Source organism: Chiloscyllium plagiosum, chromosome 5 (genome assembly GCF_004010195.1).
Source record: "Chiloscyllium plagiosum isolate BGI_BamShark_2017 chromosome 5, ASM401019v2, whole genome shotgun sequence".
In the NCBI taxonomy this organism is placed as follows: Eukaryota; Metazoa; Chordata; class Chondrichthyes; order Orectolobiformes; family Hemiscylliidae; genus Chiloscyllium; species Chiloscyllium plagiosum.
The window spans coordinates 54,659,210-54,680,481 of NC_057714.1; the positions used below are offsets into that span (position 1 = coordinate 54,659,210).

The 21,272-nt window shown below is 40.5% G+C and overlaps 1 long non-coding RNA gene across 4 annotated transcripts; it reads left to right on the forward strand.

The window, feature by feature from the left end:
• Window positions 1–878: 878 nt before the first annotated feature.
• LOC122550291 lies at window positions 879–20,185 on the forward strand. 4 transcript variants are annotated; one of them, XR_006311795.1, is made up of 4 exons: window positions 879–1,028; window positions 1,975–2,036; window positions 15,992–16,056; window positions 20,026–20,185. It is a non-coding gene; the product is annotated as an uncharacterized LOC122550291 (long non-coding RNA). The 4 variants fall into 4 exon arrangements; XR_006311794.1 differs by having other exon boundaries at window positions 879–969; XR_006311796.1 differs by lacking the exon at window positions 15,992–16,056.
• The last annotated feature ends 1,087 nt before the right edge of the window (window positions 20,186–21,272 follow it).

Below are 21,272 nucleotides of genomic sequence, written 5' to 3' on the forward strand. Positions count from 1 at the left end.
CTACTATATTACAAGCAATGAGTTCCTTCTTCATATATCATTCGTTTTCCAAATATTAGCTTTATGGAGACATTTAAAAATTGCTCCCTTAAATGTAATGGTATTTGCTTAACAGAAAACTATGCATGCAATTCCAAATCCAGTTCACTTCTATAGTTAATGAGCATAGTTTATCCTTGTGGGACATTGTGTCTATGAAAATTTCTGCCTCTCTGAGCTAGCAAATGTGAAATAACAACATGTAAGGTTGAGTGGTCATTTCCAAATCAATCTGCAGTGCATGCATTTTCACAGTAACCAAAGTGAATACAGTAATAAAGCTAAAAAATATATTTAGGTGTTACTTAAATCATTCAATAGGGATAAGGGCTTACTACCAAAGGAAGGACTGAAGGTATTTTTATTATTTTGGCAGATCTGGCTTTCATTTCTGAACAAAGTTGATGGAAATGGGCATAGAAGTTCAATGAGGTTGCTTGGGAAATTAGCAGCACAAGTTGTTCAATGAACAGTAGAAATGAAATTAAGTACCATCAGTAAACCAATGCCTGTTGTGGGATTCAGGCTAATGTTTAGGCTGCAAAAATCTAAACAGAACCTCTTACAATGGAAGTGCAGAAAAAGCAGCAAAATAATCAATGGCTATACAGAGGTATTGTAGCTGAAGTGCTGTTTCATGAAATAAGATGATTCAATGTTTGTATCTGATTTACGATTCAGTTCACATTGCACTGAGAGAACTTTTACTTAAGAGCTACAAAATAGGAATTATTAGGTTTCGTGTAAGGGAATTCCTCTGTGAAGGTCTATTGTGCTGTCTTCACAGCTGCTGAGCTTGGAGAAATATAACAAGCCTTTTCACTGCAGCAATTAAAGACTGACTGTCACAAGAATGACATCATCCTTCTCACAGGCCCCAGGAGGCAAGGTTGCAAGCACCATGGAGCCAGTGCTTTATATTGCTGACAGGTAAAATCTCAACATCTTAAAGTGATTGGGGGAGTACACATGCCAGGACCTGTACACAGGTACATTATCGCATTTCGTTGAAGAATCATTCTTGTGTTTAATTTGTATTTTCTCATACGGGAGTTCTGGCTGAAATTCAGTCTGTGAGCTGACTTCTGCTTTGAGCTCTGGCTGAACTTATGCACATCCAGCCTTTGTGTACCTTGGGGATTTAAAGCTCAATGACAAGAAGCACATGACTTTGGCTGTTTCTCAAACCACGAACAAAAGACTCCATAGATGACCTAGTCTTACACCTATTAACTAAGTGTAAAATAGAAGGTTTGTCAGCTGAGCACTGTAGCTGTAAAGGATAATTGTGTACATAATGCTTAATCCATCACTGATAACATTAAGACACTTCTTTTTGCCATCTAGTTTTAAAAGCATTGCAATTTCTATTTTGATGAATTTAGAGACTGTTTTTTTTTGTAAAAATGGCCTGATTTATACCTCAAACTTGCACATTTGAAGTTATTTGAATGCCTGCACATAAGTTGTGGTGTGGGGTTGTTAGACATGCTGAATGGTTTGTAGAGCATACATGACACATTTCCAGAACCCCCTCCTTTTTCTCGCTTTATTTGAAACCAGGTAAAGAAAGGTTGCTGCAAATTAACTGATGCCTTTTGACAATGTCTGTGGAAAATGCAGTCATTTTAATTTAAGGATGAATAGAAGTCACTTCATTTATGACGAATAAGTAATAAGATGGCTTCCTCTTGGCGATAAGAACACCTTTTTATTAAGCTTTGAGCAGCCATTTGCTGAATGAAAAGACCACACTCGCTCTTTATTTGTTTAGATTTATTCCCCAAGTGCAAAATTACAATAATGTAGCTGCTAACCCTCCTCAACTCCCTAGTGTCAATTGTATATATATTTGTACAGGTTCAAATAATGATTAGTCTCCATCTGTTTATGGTTACCCTTACATTTATAATTATTTTTAATCAACATGTTCAGACGTATTATGAATCACCACCTGGACAGGAAGAGGACTTGAACATAGATCTTCTGTCTCAGAGGTAAGGACGCTACCACTGCAACACAAGACACCACAAACTGCCCTAGGATTCAAACCTGCAATTTTCTAACACTGAAGTCAAATGCGTATCCATTAGGCCTTGCGACCGGCTCAGGCTTCAAGGTTATATAATGACAAACTTTGTGCTTCTCCTATGTTAGCAATTTATCATTACTGCACTCAACGACCCCTTCTCACATTCACAAGCTTTGACAATCTTTCTCGCTACTCCACTTTCTTGTTTATTTTATTTGCCTTGTGACTCGATGTACAGGCCTTCATCCGTGCTTTGTCTCATAGTCAAGTTCTGCCCCATCTCAATGGTTTTAACACCATTCACACCAGCTTTGGGGGGATCTAGTATTGCAGTACAAACAATGAACCTTGGGAGTTCAAACAACCTGTATCTCATGTTCTGGGGACATCTGTTGGATTGGTTTGACCACACTTTGATTCAAGTTAAAATTAAGACTGTAAGGTCTAAATTTTAAATAGTATTCAGTTGAAAGTAAATAGTGTATGATTGAAAAAAGAAAAATCTAACTCTCCATGTCCTATATGCCGGTGTAACTTCCACCTGCAATATTAAGATTGCCGTACCTCAGAACCGACTCTCTTCAGGGATTATTACGGTCTAATCATGCGATTCCCTCAACAAATCCACTTCTGTGATTTTCTGTGCATACAGCTGCACTGCAAGTTTACACTTGTCACTAAAGCTGCAATGTAATTCCAGGGTCAGGGCTTTTGGTTTAGATATGAATTGAAACTCTGTAGGAAAGATTCTCATACCATTTTAATTTAAATTCAGGCAAGCTCTTTGCTTTTCTTTGTTAAACTAACTCAAAATGAAATGCTTGCAGACCAGACATACTCTATCTTTGCGACCTTGCAAATGGGAAAGATTTGAAAATATAAGAGGTAAGAGAGTACAATCTGTCTTCTTTGCAAGGGAGAGGATCGTAACAAAGACAGAAAATATTGGAGAAACACAGCAGGTCTGGCAGCATCTGTAGAGAGAAACAGCGTTAACATTTCAAGTCAATTGTCATGATGCTTTTACAAAGGCAGCTCTTTGTTTCCAAAGTTTTATGCCAGGTGGGCATATACTTGCAACGTTGGCAACTTGTCCAAAGAATGATCACTCTGTGCTGGGTGCCAGGAACTGACTGCAGCACCGGTGAAACTACAGAACCCAGTGCAGATCAAGGGTCAAGCACAAGAACCAGTGGTGATGATAGGGAAGGAGGGAAGAGAAAACAGACAAGTATTCCAGGAAAAGCAAGGAAACGGTGCATGAGAAAGATAGGGGAAGAGACATGGAGAGACAGAGGAAAGGAAAAGTGAATGATCTGTTCCAGTTAAAAACGCTTGATTGGATGCATTCTTCATGATGCTTTTTTTTGCCTCTGCCTGTGAAACTTAGTGTAACAGTTTATATCCTGCCATTGTTACATAATGTTGCTGGTATTAGAGGGCCGTTGCATTGAATAAGGCATTTGTTTAATCTGCTTGAAAGCTGGCAAATTCATTTGGTTCTCCAGGAGCTTTGGTTCAGATGACTAGACAGCAGGATGTTTATGCTGAAGCTGGCTCCTGAGGGTTGCCAGGCTGCACACACATGAACATTGAGTATCCTTGCTCTTAGTTTTCATTACCTAGAAATAATTATGAGCCATTGAGCTACCAAATTTTGTTTAAACTAGTTTTAAATTTGTTTATTTGAGAAGCATTTTTCTCAATTTTTCATTTGCTGAAATTGCAGTAGGATAGATTTACACCTATTGGATAAAGCAGCAGAATTAATATTCCAATCAAGTAGACATACATTGGTATTGCAAGTCATTGGGGAAGGCAACTGTTTATTCAACAACATAGATAAACAGTTGAATGTTGTTGCAAACAAGGGAGAAGGTTAGGCAAAGATTTAATTGAGATGTTCAAAAATAAAGGCTTTAATAGAACAAGTAACATCTCTTTCCACTGATAAGATGGCTGGCAATCAGATAATATAAATTTAAACTCATTAGGGAAAGATAAACAAAGGGGAAATGAGTAGATTTCTTTTTGTTTCATACAGTGAACTACGCTGTGCAAAATAACTTGCCGTGTGGAATGGCAATGGAAGTATTTTTTCATTGGGAATTCAATATACAGTAGCGCCTCGACACACAAATGACCCCGTTCACGAACAAATCGGTTTATGAACACGATTGTACGTAAAATTTTGCATCAACGTACATACGAAATTCAAGGTACGAACGAAGGTACGAACACAAAAAGCCCGTGTGTGACCACGTGGGTTCATTGTTCTGCTTTGCTATGCTCTTGTTGAATGCAAAAACCCTCGGGCCCCGCATGATCTCATTCAGTTTGTCTTTGGCGCGGGCCCCGCATGATCTCATTCAGTTTGTCTTTGGCGCGTGCGCTGTGAACAGCGTTCGTTGCTATGTCCAAGCATTCTTACGCTTTCCGAACAATGGGAAAAATTGATTCAGTTCACAAACTTTTCGGTTCACGAACCGGGTCCCGGAACGGATTAAGTTCGTAAGTCGAGGCGCTACTGCATATTTGTAAAAAGTTATGTAGAAAAGATAGGTGAGTGGACGAGTTCAGACATTCTTTCAAAAAGCCAGCACAATGCTCTGAATGATCTCCTTCTGCACTTTAAACTACATAATCCTAATGCTCAAGGAATATCACCTTCTCTCTACCTCTCTTTCCTCCTTAGATACACTTAAAAACCCCTCTCTGGGCAAGCTTTTGGTCAATTTATCATAGTATCTCCTTTGTATTAACACTAAATTATGATTTTCAGTCTTGTGAAAGATGATGTGACATTTAATCACATTGAAGATGTTATATGAATATGAGAAAAGAAACCATATTCATGTAACACTTTTCAAATGCTTCATCAAGATACTCTAGAAGTATAGTCACTGTCATAATATACAAAATACACTTCTGCAGCCATGACATTGTATTCCTTGCTCTATTCTATTTGTATGGTATGATCTGTCTGGACTACAAGCAAGACAAAAGTTTTCACTGTACCTAGGTACATGTGACAATAATAAATCAAATCACATGCAGCAAAATCCCACAGTGACATGATTATGATTAAATAACAGTTTTTCAAATAATATTTTGGTTTGAGATAAGTATTGACTGAGACACCAAGTATAACTAACCTGTTCTTTGAAGCAGTATGAAGAAACCCACTCAAGCAGACAGATGGGATTTCAATAGTTATGCATCCAATATAGCAATACCTCAGTGCTGTTGTATCAGCTAGGATTTTTCTGCTGAAGCATTGGAGTGGAAGTTGAACCCAGAACCTCTATCACTCAGAAACATCAGGGCTACCAACTGACCCATAGGACTACTTATTTTATCTTTTACAGGAAGGGTCATTGCTGTCTGGACCAGCATTCATCACCCAACCCTAGCTTTTCTTCAGAGGGTGGTGATAAGCTGCCTTCTGTAACCATTGTAGTCCATTTGATGTAGTCCATTGTAGTCCATTAAGAGCGTGTTCGAGGAATATGAGTCAGTGATACTGTTGGAATGACCATACATTTCCAAGTCAAGATGCTGAGTAACTTGGAGGGGAACTTGCAGGTGATCATATCCCCAGGTATTTTCTACCATTGCTCTTTAAGTAGTATTAGCTATGGGTTCTAAGATGTTATCTAAGCAGCCTTGGTGAATTTCTATAGTACATTTTATAGATGATACATGCTGCCACTACTGAGTGTTGGTGATGGAGGGAGTGAATGTTTATGGATGTGGTGTCAAACAAATGACTTGAGCTATGTAGATGGTGGACAGGCTTTGGCATGTCATGAAGTGAGTCACTCATTGAAGGATGTCTATGCTCTGACCTGCTCTTTTAGCCATAGTATTTATATAACTGGTCCAATTCAGTTTCTGGTCAATTGTAACCCTCAAGATGTTAAGAGTGCACTATTAATTGATGGCAATTGAATGTCAAGGAGGAAAGGTTAAATTCTTTCTTGTTGGAGATGGTCACTGCCTGGCACTTATGTGGTTTGCCACTTGTCTGGCCAAACATAGACATGGTCCCAAGTTTTGTTGCATTTGAACATAAACTGCTTCAGTATCTGAGGAGTCACAAACAGCACTGAGCATTGGCAATCATTTGCAAACATCCCCACTTCTGACCCTGACGATGGAAGAAGGTGATTGATAAAGCAGCTGAGGATGGTTGGGCCTAGGACACTACCCTATGTAACTCGTGTTGAGATGCTCTGGACCTGAGATGACTGAGCTCCAACAACCACAACCATCTTCCTTTGTGCCAGATATGACTCCAACCAGCAGATAGTTTGCCCCCAATACCCATTGATTCCAGTTTTGCTAGAGCTCCTTGATGCCACACTTGGTCAAATGCTGCCTCAATGTCAAAGGTTATCACTCTCATATAATCTCTGGCATTCAGCTGTTTTGTCCATGTTTGAACCAAGGCTATAATGAAGTCAGGAACTGAGTGGCCCTGGCAGAACCCAACCTGGGCATCACTGCTGAGTGGGTGCTACTTGATTGCACTGTTGATGACACCTTCCATCACTTTACTGATGATCAGGAAAACTGATAGGACAGTAAGTGGCTGGGTTGGATTTGTCCTGCTTTTTATGCACAGGACATAACTGTGCATTTTTCCACATTGTTGTAGCTGAACTGGAAGATCTTGGCTAGAGGTACAGAAAATTCTCAGTACCATTGCCAGAATGTTCTCAGGGCACTAGCTTTCATAGAATCCAGAGACTCCAACCACTTCTTCATATCACCTGGAGTGAATCAAATTAGCTGAAGATTGCTATCTGTGATGCTGGGGACCACTGGAGGAGCTGAAAATGTGTTGCTGGAAAAGCGCAGCAGGTCAGGCAGCATCCAAGGAACAGGAGAATCGACGTTTCGAGCATAAAGAGGAGGTCAAGATATATCATCCCCTGAACACTTGTGATTGAAGATGGTTTCAAATACTTCAGCTTTATGTTTTGCTTTGGTGTCTTGAGCTCTCCCATCATTGATGATGGGGTATTTGTAGAGCCTTCTCTTCCAATGAGTTGTTTAAGTGTCCACCACAAATTCACAACAGGAAGTAGCAGTACTGCCAAACTTACCTGTTGACCATGAGATCATTTAGCTCCATCTATTATTTCCTCTTTATACTGTTTGATACACATGAACTCCTATTTTGTAACTTCAACAGGTTAACACTTATTTCTAGATGTGCCTGGTGCTGCTCCTGATATGCCCTCCTGTAATGTTAATTAAACCAGAATTGATCCCCTGGTTTCATGGCAATGATAGAGTTGGGGAAATGATGGGTCATGACGTTGTAGATTATTCTGGAATATGATTCTGCTGTTGCTGCTGGCATACCGCATTCCAAGATGCCGAGTCTTGAGTTGATCGAACCTTTTCAAATCTATAGTAATCAGAAGTAGGTGTCCTTGCCCATATTTGATGTGATGCCAGGATGCTTCATGGGGTACAGTGGTAATGCTGAGGATTCCAGGGCAACTCCCTCCACTGTCCTGCCATCTCTGGTGGGTCTATCCTTCTGCTGGGCCAGAATATATCCAAAGTTGGTGATGGTGTTGTCTCAGACATTGTAAGATTTCTTGTCTGCAAAATCACTTTGTCAGACTGATGCTTCACAAATCTGTGAGACAGACCTCTCAGTTTTTTTTTCACCACCTCTCAAGTTTAGTGAGGAGAACATTGCAGTGTCAGCAGGACTGAGTTTGCCATTGTCGTTTGTGGTGCCTGGGTCAATGTCAGGTTGTTTTGTCTAGTTTAATTCCTTTTCTCTTGAGGCTTCCTGGTGGGTTTGTATAATGGAGTACCTTGCTTTCAGAGGGCAATTTGTGATTCAACGAGGTGGTAGACAGTCTGGAATCAAATGTAGGCCAGACCAGGTAAAGGATGTTAGAGAACCAGGTGGGATTTATTTACAAAGATGTGTTTGTGCTCATCATTAAATTTTTTAATTCCAGACAATATTGAATTCAAATTCCACCATCTGCTGTATTGGGATTTGAACCCAGGTTCTGAGGACATTTTCTGGGTCTCTGAATTACCAGTCCAGGAGCAATGCCAACGTTTTCCCTTTTCCATGTTATCATGCGATATTCTGATTTTATAAAGGAAAACGAGATTCCTCCTGAAGGTTCTGGAAGCTCTATCAGAAAGAGAGGAGATCTGGGCACAATTTCTGGTTGGCAGCATAGCAGGAATAGCCAAGCTGGTGGAATGAGTGAATATAGTGCCCAGAATCTACAGGAGCTGGTAAAGTACCAGTTTAAATAATACCATTGCACATGACAATTGCCGGTTTCTCTGGTAACAATCAATTACTTGGATAAAATTTCACCCCATAATGGAAGCAGTAAAAGAAGATGGTGGAGAAATTGCAGTAGTTACTGAAGTGGTAGACATGGCTAATGATTCAAATCTCATAAAGCCTCTGTATTAGTCTCTCAATACAGTTGAAGAATTGCTTCATGGTCATAATGGTAATTCTGCAGGTTGAACACTGTGTGATACTTCTGTTTCTTCCAGGGAAAATTGCACCAATTTCAAACTTTAATCCACTAAGTGTCTGTTTCGATAATGTCACAAGCAAAACTGGTGACTGTTGTATGAGAGATCCACATTGCTGCCTGTCATATTGTATGAGCTAGCTGAACTCTTTTTCGCCTGTAGGTAGGTTTGCTGCCACTATCTCCTTTTTCTTTTGGACCTCCAATTTGCAGTCCAAGACCTCAGTCTTGCACTCTGAGAATGCCTACATAAAGCCCTTCACACCTGGGGCCTCCCCAAAGCCTCTCCAATAAGATGACCAATCCACTCTCAGATCATCATGTGGCAGAGCCAATGGGAAGCTGTAAAGCTTTCCCTGTCTCTTATCTCAGCATTTTTCAGCACTAGGAGGTTATTCTGCCCATTGCCTGTGTGCTGGCTCTCTGCTGGATCTGTCCTATTCATCCCCTCTTCCGTCTCAATCTTCCTGTCAATGTTAAGGATTTCTCTGACCCCTCCTCCCAGAAGGCTCTGATTTGAATCTATTTTCTCTTTCCTTTCAGGCAACACCTTCCTGGATCACTTCTGCGAGGCATCTTTCCTCCACTTCCCCTCTGGTCTTTAACCACTTGCCCTCGATCTGTGTCCCCCTTTAGATCACAACCCTTCTTTCAGGTTGGGATCTATAGTGTGGTAAAGTAAAATCACTTAATGGTCTAATGAGGAGAAGCTAATTTTTATTTGAACAGACTGATTAGAAAAATATGTTAGAGGTGTTATTACACACCTCTGGAACAGCTGGGACTTGAACTGGTCATCCCAGTCCAGGGGTACAGTCACTACCACTGTGTCACAACGAGCCCTAAAAAGCTTCTTGTCTGAAATAAAACATAGCTTATTGCATGATAGCAATCAGGCGCAAGTTACATGATAAGAATTAACTACAATGGCTAGGAGAAGGCCGAAATGATAGGTTTGCCTCCATTGAAATTCAGGGCTCTTCTTCCTAAGTCCTTATGATAACATCATATTGGATGGATCTTAATACACTCCTTAGCATTAACTCCTTCTGAATCAAATACTTATGCAGCAATGACAGCCGAAGATGTATTCAGAATGGGTTGGTAAGCACTTGCTGGATGGAAAACATTAAACTGTGTCCTCACCTCACAGATGATTTGGAATAATTTTGACCTTTGATAATAATGTAAGATTGTCAAAATTGAGTCCTCTCCTTTGGCTGTGCTTTCCACTTGTGTTTTTTGCAAGTCACCACAAGTGAGTTGTTTTTACCTGCAATTTGCTGTAAGGACCTCCCAGTGACAGCACAGATTACTAGAGTTGAATGCAATCTTGTTCAAGTTGGATAGGATGTCTCTATGTGTTGGAAATGCATGGGTGGCCTGTCACAATGAAAGTGAATAGGACCTGAGGACTCCCAAGTACCTCTACACAGTGATTGTCTCTGATGAAGCAGTGCAGTTTGCTAGCCAGGAAGATGAGAGTTGTACCTTTTTGGTTGGAGTACTAATATGCAGTATTAATAAGTAGATTACTATAATTAATTAATTGCTTACTAAGCATCTGTTTCTCCCCTTAGAAAGAACTCCATTCAGGTGGTCTACTTCAGTATAAAGGCAGAGCAAGAAAGGAACAATTCACAAGTAGTCATTTAGTAGTATAGAAGCAGGCTATTTGGCCCATCGAATTCATAGCAACCTTCCAAAGAGCATATCACCCAGACCCATCTCTACCCTATTCCTGTAACCCTACATTTGTCATGGCCAATCCACCTAAACTGAACATCTTAGGACTGAATAAAGCACTTGACTCAATACACCATTTTGCTGAGAAAAGACATTTTGTCAAAGCCTTTCATCTTGCACTTGTCAGGACAATTCACAAGTGAAATGAATGTAAAGGATATATGCCGTATTAGAGGAGCGTATTGATGGATTAGGAAGTGGAATCTGGAAGAGGAGTTGCCATGTAGAATGATAACTAACAGTAAGGTGCCAAACTTTGTTTCAATTTAAACGAAGTAGTTTGACACTGAGGAACTAGGAGAAATGAATCTGAGAATGACTGTCATCTATTTTGTTGAGTTGAAACCGGCACAGTGTATGTACATGTTATTTCTCCCTGTAACAAACATGCTTTATGTACAATATACCCAACTTTCAGTACATATAAGCATCTGACATTATATTTGATTGTACAACTGGATGAAATTTGCATAATAACTCTGAGTGTGTGAAAAATTAAGCTGACAACCAATGTCAGATTGTCAGTCATGCTTGCAATGCAGCACACTTGTGTATACTAGAAGTTACTTTCATTAATACCAAAGGTATTCTCTTTGGCAACGCCTCTGTCAATCATAACCCTCTTATCAACTAATCAGCACGCTTCTGTCATGCAGAATAGATGTCGTTTTTCCTGTCCATTTTTGTTTTCTTGCAAATTGCCCTGATGGATGCAAGGAAAAAAAAAATCAACATGTATTTTTTTTTAAAGCAAGGAACCCTCTATATATACATTAGCACATTGCCACGAATCTATTGAACTGTCCAGCAGGGGATTGCAAATTTCAACGGCGAAAGTTTATTTCCTGTCAAGCCTCATCTCTTGCTTGAAGGATTTATCTGCTTGGGATTTTATGAGCTCTTAGAGGTTCATCTGATTATGAAGATCAAATTCTAATGATTTTGGTTTAAGTCTCTTGAAATTCCCTGCATCTTCAAGATCAAAACAGTGAACAATTTGAGCCCCATATCTAAGTAAAGACAAACTGGCATTGGAGGTAGTCTAGAGAAGGGTTACTTACCTGATACCAGGTATAGTGAGGTAGATTTATGAGGAGATATTGAATAGGATGGGCTTATAGTCATTAGAATTTAGAAGAATGCGAGGCAAGCTTATTGAAATGAAAAAAAATCCTCAGGGATTTGACAGGACAGATGTGGAAAGATTGTTCCATCTTGTGGGAGAATCTAGAATCAGAGGGCAGAATCTCAGCATTAGGGATTGCAAATTTAAAACAGATTGAGGATTTTTTTTCTCTGTGGTTGTTGTATTTATGGAATTCTTTACTACAGATGGCTACAAAGTACAAACTTTCAAATACACCTGTTGGAATATAACCTGGTGTTGTGTGATTTTTAACTTTGTCCACCCCAGTCCAACACCAGCACCTTCACATCATATTAAATATATTTAAGGCTGAGCTAGATTTATAATTAGTAAGAGGATCAATGATTATGGAAAAAGGCAGGAGAATAGATTTGAGGATTATTAGCTTAGAGTCATACAGTCATGGAGATGTACGGCATGGAAACAGACCCTTTGGTCTAACTCGTCCATGCCGACCAGATATCCCAACCCAATCTAGTCCCATTTTCCAGCACTTGGCCCATATCCCTCTAAACCCTTCTTATTCATATACACATCCAGATGCCTTTTAAATGCTGTAATAGTACCAGCCTCCACCACTTCCTCTGGCAGCTCATTGCATACACGCACCACACTCTGTGTGAAAAAGTTACCCCTAGGTCCCTTTGATATCTTTCCTCTCTCAGCCTAAACCTATGCCCTCTAGGTCTAGGCTCCCCCTGGGAAAAGACCTTGTCTATTATCCTATCCATGCCCCTCATGATTTTATAACCTCCAACGCTCCAAGGAAAACAACCCCAGCCTATTCAGCCTCTCCCTGTAGCTCAAATCCTCCAACCCTGCCAACATCCTTGTAAATCTTTTCTGAACTATTTCAAGTTTCATAGCATCTTTCCAATAGGAAGGAGACCAGAATTGCACACAATATTCCAACAGTGGCCTAACCAATGTCCTGTACAGCTGCAACATGAGCTCTCAACTCCTACACTCAATGCTCTGACCAATAAAGGAAAGCATACCAAACGCCTTTTTCACTATCCTATCTACCTGCGACTCCACTTTCAAGGAACTATCAACCTGAACTCCAAGGTCTCTTTGTTCAGAAACATTCCCTAGGATCTTACCATTAAGTGTATAAGCTCTGCTCTAATTTTATTGAATGGAAGAGTAGATTTGATATGTTGAGTGGCGTACTTCTACTGGTTTGTCTTATGAGGACTGATATGCCAGCCTCCTGAACAGTGAATGTGGGCCAATGGGAAAGGCAGGTTGAGCTTGGGCTTTTCCTCCCAAAGATGATACAAAGGCATATGGTTAAACAATGTAATTGGAGCTTGTTCAGCTTTGACAGGGGCAGGGTGGTTGGTTAATATTTCTGACATTGAGGCGGCAACACTCTCAATCAGGGAAATCACTTGGTGGGCAATCGCAATGTTCAGTGTAACTGCCTGGATGATGTACCCATTGAATGTGGGGAATAGTTACCAGGAACAGCGGCTGAATAAACTGCAACAGAGTTTTTACACATTTACATCACATATGTGAAAAGCTTAGTTCCATATCTCTCTGAATTTGACGAGTCTCAATTGCTGAGTTTTTGCCACCTTTCTTCCATTGCAGTGCAGTATTATTTCATTCCTCTAACAATCATTCCCAAAACATCCACTCTGTTTTCTGCTAAGTGCACCTTTGTATCCTGTATGTTAAAAATTACATTCCTTATTAACTTAATTTTTGTTGGTGCTGTACCATTACTTCTCAAGACTAAGAGCTTATTGTCTGAATTTCTCAGTTACTAGGCTATGTTTATAACTGGCTCACAATGAAAAGGTAGCTTAAATTTCTTCCAGCAGTGTGGCACCAGCCAAGTAATCAATAAAGGTGTATGTAATTGGGTCAATGTCAATTCAGTAGATGCATTATTGGGTGCTCTCATTTTAAATTTGCATACTTAAATCTCCAGACTGCACCTGCATTGATAAAGAAGTCAAAGAGTAAGTTTAGTACTACCCTGTTTTTTTGTTTCATTGAATTTTATTTAAGGCTGTGGGGTTTGCCAGAATGAACATAGGCTAATAGAATTCCAACCAAAAAGCACAGAAAACAATCAAGTGAGTCATTGTACCCTGTTCTCACTCATTACACAACATGGTAAAATGGACACACACATTGATGTTGAACAAATTGCACACATTTGGCCAATGAAGAGTGTCTCTTTTGAAGCTTGGTGGAAAGGAGCTGCGACCTTGAGAACTTGTTGTTATATAAAAATTTGCAATTATTGCCAATGCCCAATTATCAACTCCTCAGGTCAGGATTTCAAACCTGCAACAACATTCCGAGAGTTTTCTTTTGGCAAGCTGTACTTGGCTGAGCAACGTCAAAGACTGCACTACCTGGTTACAAATGAAACTGTGTTTCTTAAAAAAATGATAACTTGAACATCATTAAAATGAAAATGTTTTGTCAAACAACAGTTTCTATTTTTAAAAAGAGAAGATACAATTTCTTCTCAGGTTTTCTTAAATTACTACCAGAAATTAAAAGTGATTTTTTACTTCAGAATGACAAATATCCACCATTTGTACATTACAATAAAAAAACACCAAAATTCAAATTTACATTCTAATTTATCCATGTCAGTCATGGTACAGTTTGTAATAAAATTGTTTCTAAGTTAACTGTTTACAGGTTCAAGTGAAACTCTCAGCCTCAGGCAATCTGGACTGATGTTATAGTACTGCCTTTCAATGGGGTGTTGAATCAAGACTCTGCCCTCTCAGGTAGAGAATCCCTACAGCGTGGAATCAGGTCATTTGGGCTATTGAGTCCACACCAACCCTCCCTCCACACAGTCACCTGAGGGTGGGATTGAACCTCGGTTCCGGATGCTGTGAGATAGAAGTGCTAACCACTGAGCCACCATACCACCTCTTACCGTCCTTAGTGAATCACAGAACAGGCTTGAACGATCAAGTAGCCTATTCCTGCTCCTAATTTGTTTATTTGCATGCAAAATACTACATGGATCTATTTTTAAGAACAGATGATGCAGGTGGTATAGTCAAGATTGCCATTCCTGACAATACATGTGTATAACACTCACCTTTCGCCTTTTCCCATTTTTCAGCTGCTTACATTTGACATGTGAGGTTCCACGGGAAGAATGAGCAATCATGGGGCAGGGGAATGTTTTCACTGTCAGAACCTGCTGTCAGCTGACAATTTTGCAGGTACAGGTGGGCTAGAACAGAGGTCAAACATGGAGGCTCCACCATATGGTCAAAACTCTTCTGCACTACTTCATTAGCATTAACATAAGACTTATGAACGCATAGGTAGTGTGGGAGTTTTCAAAATTAAATTGCACTTTTAAATGTTTCACATTAAATTGATTTCACTATTTATATTTGCATCATCATCATTTGTAATGGTCTCTCAGTCAGACAGCTACACATATAACCACTCCTCACAGCTGGTATGCATTGATAGTCAGACGGGGTTTGGGGACATTTCCTTTATTATTTCTTCCATAACCTTGTGTTTTTTTTAAATTCACTCTTTATTGAATTCATGTGTCTAATGTTATACTCATTACTCTGTGGGACACAGCTAACCTTGCAGTCTTAGATGAATGTCCAATCTATGCACTGTAAGGATATTGTCTGAGATCACTCTCAACAAGGATAACTGAGGTCTAGGTGTAACTTAAAGCCCTGTAAGAATGCTGCCTGCCAGCACCTTGCAATGGACTTGTGTGTGGACATTACATTGTCAACTTCCTTTATGCCCTCAGTTTCTTACTTTGATGGACTCCTCCGCTCTGCCACAACATCCAGGAAGACAGGCCTTTCCCATGTCACTCCTCCATTCCCCTAACACCATTCCAACACATCTCTTCAGCACCATTGCATCATCCTTGCCAAGTCTGAGCATTCCATGCGAGCTGTCATTCTCCTTCTCCCTTTCCTTATGCTTGGAGTTCAGTAGGGAATGCTGCTATCCTTAGCATTTGCACAACAACTTTAAGCATAAAGTGAAGCACGTACCACGTTATTGTCATGTGCTGCTGACTTTATCTTGAAAGTAAGATAGAATTAAAGAAGTTTAATGCTAATGCATTTTCATTGGCATGAAAATATATTTCAAGCTTTAACTTGCCCCAAGTTTTCATGAGGCTTCACATAGAACAAACATATTGTTGACTTTATTTTTGAATCTCAACTCCTTTCCAATTACCATTTATTGGGCCAAGCCTGAACATTATCCAGGTTTTGCTACATTTGGGCATGGACTGCCTCATTATTTAAGAAGTGGAGAGTGGAACTGAAGTTTGTGCAATCATCAAAGGACATGCATGTTTCTGACTTTATGATGGAGGCAAGGTTATTGACAAATCAACTGAAGATGGTTGGCCCTAAGACACTGGCTTGAGGAACTCCTGCAGTGATGCCCTATGGCTGAGATAATTGGAATCCAGCAATCACAGCTATCTTCTTTTGTAATCAACAGATATAACTCAGCTCATCACTGGAATTCAACTCTTCTGTCCCTGTTTGAACCAAGACAGGAATGAGGTGAGGAGGCACAATGGGTAGTATTCCTCTCTCTTAGACAGAAGCTCTGGGTTCAAGGCTGGCTCAAATTCATGAAAGCCAAAGAAAGTGGGTGTAGGACCATTCAGCACAGCCACTTCAGCGCGAGCGATTCGGTGCAGCCAGTTTGGCGCCGCCCATTTCGGCGCGGACCCATTACGGCATGAGCGATTCGGCGCAGCTCTTATTTATTCCTTTTCAGGCTCACTTACAAGCATTAATGAAAGCAATAAAAAGAAAAATAATGTTTATCCTCTTCAGTAAAAATGTTAAAGAGAAAATAAAAATGAAAGAAAAAAGGCAAATACAAAATTGTTGATGACATTTTAACAGGTTTTATTTTATTTTAATAATTTGTATATTAATATGGTTTATTTTAATATATTTTAATAGTTTTAATAATAGTAGTTTAATAACTACTACTGAATAACTACAAAACAGTTCTACGCCAAAATGGGTCTGTGCTGAAATGGATCTGTGCCAAACCAGCCGCGCCGAATCGCTTGCGCCAAAGTGGCTGTGCCGAATGGTCCCACTCCAAAAGAAAGTATCTTCATAATGTGGTCAATCAATTAGGTTAAACATTTTCTTTTAAATCTTTCCAACATATGCCAACAGCAGGTTGTAAGGATGGGAGAGATTCCTGAACAACTCTGCGATAGAAAGAAATTGGAGCTTCCACTATCAGTATCAAAAGCTTCAGGTTACAATATTCACAAGAAAATATACTAACGCAACACTCCAGCCAACTTGAGGAGGTGGTTGACTCAGTTGGTTGGACAGGTGTTGTGGTTCTAGACACTATCAATGGATTTCAATGCCCTTCCCATTCTGGCTGGAATGAATTCAGGAGGTGCCTCCTTGCCCAAGCTTCAGTGGAGGTCAGAGGGCTATGGGTCAAACCTGCTTTAAGCCAGAAAATTTGAAGAAGAATCAGCATTATCAGAACAGTTTATTCCATCATTATCATTTTGCTGTTCTGGGGAAATTGCTGTCTGGAAATTGTTGCTGTAGTTCTGTCATTATAACAGTAATTGCATTTTAAAGTGGCTTCATTCATTGAGAGTTGAGGGTTGAGATATCTCAATGGTCAGAAAGGTGCTCTCCAAATGCAAGTCCATTTTTCTATCCACAACTTCAATACATGATAAGACATCTTGAGAGGATTTCTGGTGGTTTGTGTGTACAATGAACTGCCAGAGGAAATGATAGATGCAGGTACAGTTACAACTTTTAAAAGATGTTTGGATAGGTATACAGATATGAAACATTTAGAGAGATATGGGCCAAATGCAGGCAGGTGGGACGAGTTTAATTTGGGAAACTTGGTAAGCATGAATGAGTTTCTGTGCTATATAACCCTATGATTCTAAAGGTCATGTGTAAGAATATTGTGGGGAGTAACTCACCTCCTGAATCCGCAAAGTCTGTCTACTATCCTCAAGGCACAAATCAGGAGAGTGATGGAATACTCCCCACTTGTTTGGGAGGGTGCGACCCCAACAACACTCAAGAAGCTTGACTCCATTCAGGAAAAAGCAGCCGCTTAATTGGCACCACATCCACAAGCATCCACTCCCTCGACCACTGAAGCTCAGTAGCAGCAATGTTTCCGATCTACGAGATACACTGCAGAAATTCCTGAGACAGCACTTTCCAAACCCATAACCACTTCTACCTTAAAGGACAAGGGCAGCAATACATTGGAATACTACCACCTTCACGTTTCTGTTTAAGCCATTCATGTGGACTTGTATTGCCATTCCTCACTATCATTGGGTCAAAATCCTGAAATTCCCTCCATTAGGGCATTGTGAGTAAACCAAAAACACATGGACTGGAGCTGTTTAAGAAGGCTGCTCACCATCACTTTCTCAAGGGCAACTTACTACTGCCAAGAAATGCTGTCCAGCCAACAATGTCCATGACAAGTGAATATAAAGAATGTAGCCAGCACAGTTAATATTCCTATGCAAATTCTCTCACCTGTGTCACTGTTTAGATACCATACCACACATTTTACTTGTACATAGCTACATCCTGTATGAAAGGTCTTTAAGTCAACATGACCCCATCCCCACTATAGACCTGCAGACTGTCATTGTCCAATTGGAGAATATCACATATAGGCAAACAATCAGACTATTTCAAATTTGAGCTTGTATTACAGACAGCAAGAAGGAAAGCAAACAAAATTAATAAAAGCTGAAGTTCACACCGATTATGAAAAATTCTCAGCATCATATCTGAAAGCTGTTTTACAATCCATAAATGTCTGCTGCATCCAGAGTGTCAATGAGGTTTTTGCTGGCATGTAGCATTGAGATAGCTAGCTCTGTCATAAACATAGATCTTCCTCCTCCTAATGTCCTCATTCATCTCCTCATTCGTGGCTTCATGACTGACAGACTGCACACAGTTCAGTGGCAGCATAGCAGTTCAGAGTGGCAGTCACCTTCACCACACTAGAAGAGCATGGCCCCACTCCAGCATCCATCAAGTGTCCTGGGATGTGTACAACAGGAAATGGAGTAGGGATGAGAAAACTCCAACCTGCTATTTTACACCCTGAGCAGCCTGATGGACCTTGTGCTTTGACCTCTCCCTGACCTGGGAGGTCCTTGTTTTCCACAGGACTTGCTGCTGCTCCTGGACCTGCTCTTGACACCAGTCCTCCTGCATCTGCTTTCCCCACCTTGGGTAGGCAGCTGTGATGACCCATAGCAGAACACAGGACCTCTGGTGGGAATGGCCACAAATGGAACCAGAAGAAACAACAAAGGTTCTTGGATTGTAGAAAGTCGTTGGTATCAGCTATAGATACCAGCTGAGCTGACTTCACCAGAGAGTGAGCCATTCTGTACCTTGATCAGGAGGGGCATGTCTCCATCAACCAGCACATTCATGATCAGCCTGTGCAGCAAATTGGTGAAAGCACCTACAGTCCTCAACACACTTCTTACCACAGATCCACATCAAAAGCTCAACTTCTCACTGCATTCTGCACAGACCATCATTACACTGATATGATATACCATGAGGTACAGTAATGCTGTGTGGCTTCTACAGTACTCTGGCCTTTATTGGTTAGAGCATTGAGTATAGGAGTTGGGAGGTCATGTTATAGCTGTACAGGACATTGGTTAGGTAACATTTGGAATCCATTCTGGTCTCCCTGCTATGGGAAAGATGTTGTTAAATTTGAAAGGGTTCAGAAAATATTTACAATGATGTTGCTGGAGTTGGAGGGCTTGAGCCATAGGGAGAGGCTGGGCTATTTTCCCTGAAGCATCAAAGGCTGAGGGATGACCTTATAGAGGTTTATAAATCATGAGTGGCATGTATAGGGTGAATAGCCAAGGTCTCTTTCCCAGGGTAGAGGAGTTCAGAACTAGAGGGCATAGGTTTAAAGTGAGAGGGGAAAGATTGAAAAGGGACCTAAGAGCAACATTTTCATGAGATGACAGTACATGTATGGAATAAGCTGCCAGAGGAAGAGGTAAGGTTGGTATGATTACAACATTTAAAAGGCTCTGGGTGCGTATATGAATAGGAAGGGTTTAGAGGGATAGGGCTAAATGCTGGCAAATGGAACTAGATTATCTGGATATCTGGTTGGCCTGGACATGTTGGACCAAAGGGGTCTGTTTCCGTGCTGTACAAGTCGAGGATTCTCTATCCCTTGGAAGTTGAATGAATAATAGTTCTCCACTGTCGAGCATTGGTCAGTTATTGCTGCTATCCTCGGTGTCATTGGGGTGGCCATGGTCAATTTGCAAGCACCAATCACAAATCACCATGACCAGCATCTGACCACGACCCCTTCCCCCATGTTCCCCCCAAGTATCTTTACTATTCATGTGTGGCAAATCGGTGATGAAATTATTTCATGTTAAATGTAGTTGGGTTTTCAAATATCTGATTCATGTATTTGTTGCTTCAATGTTCTAGCAAACATAGATGTCAGGCTTACACCTATCAGAACTAACACTGGCTCTGCTCAGCCAGGGTGTGAGCCCAGACCAGCATGGAAACCAATGTCCCATCCATGGACTCCATTTACTCGTCTCATTGCTGCGGAAAGGTTGCCAACATCATCAAAGACTCATAGCACCCTGCTAATGCTCTCCTACAACCTCTTCCATCAGCCAGAAGATACAGAAGCTTGAACACATGCACCAGCAGATTCAGGAATGGCTTCTTCCCTGCTGTTATTAGACTGCTGAAGGGACTCGCTAACTTCAAATAATGCTGATTTATTAATGTTGTTCTTGTCTTATGTGCTTCCTATACAGTGTAACTTGTATGCCTTACTCTGTCCCAGTTTTTTTCACCCTATGTTCTATATGACCTTGCTTACTATGATCTGCTTGTACTGCTCACAAACAAAGCTTTTCACTGTACTTAGGTGCACGTGGGAATAAATCAATCAAGTGAATATTAATGAGGTGAGTTGGGCCCTCATCAAGGAATTTAACCAGCAACAATCCCTTGTAACTAGCAACTTGTCATTGCCAAGCAAGAAATTCACCACAAACACCCATGATATTTTTATGCTTTGACACTGTTCAAGTATCAGTGTTAATTCTAGCAGAAACCTTCAGTGCAATGGTCACAATGTTCACCTTTCCACTCTTGTTGAACACTTCAGAAACTGATCCATACATGTCTGTCTTTTTAAAAGAAACTTCAATTTCTTATAAATAAGAAACCCCCTTCTTATTTATAAGCAGTGTATGTCCATTGTATTACTAATTCTTCTTGCATTTTGTAATTAGTAAACCTACTCCTTGTTAATTTATGAAAGTTGTGTTCAATTGACTCTTTTCAAAACAAGATTTCATTTGGGTCTGAGTGGAAGTTATCCACGTGGGATCATACCCTTTATAAAATAACCTAGTTGCAACTAACTGGGGTTGGTTGGTTGGAGGTTGGGAGGGGGGGGGGGGGGTGGGGGGTGGGGGGAAAGAGGGTGGAGGTGGTGTGATGTGGTGAATAAAGATGTAGAACCAACTCACCTCTCCTCACCTGGGAGTTTAACAGTTTGGATATCCCATCTGGAACTGCAGGCAAATTGTGTCTGGTGCCTGTTTGTAACAATGTGAACATACAAATTAGGGATGGGGTAGACCATTTTCAAGACACCTCTGCCATGATTGCATTCTCAATTCCACATTCCTGCCAACCCTGATAACCTT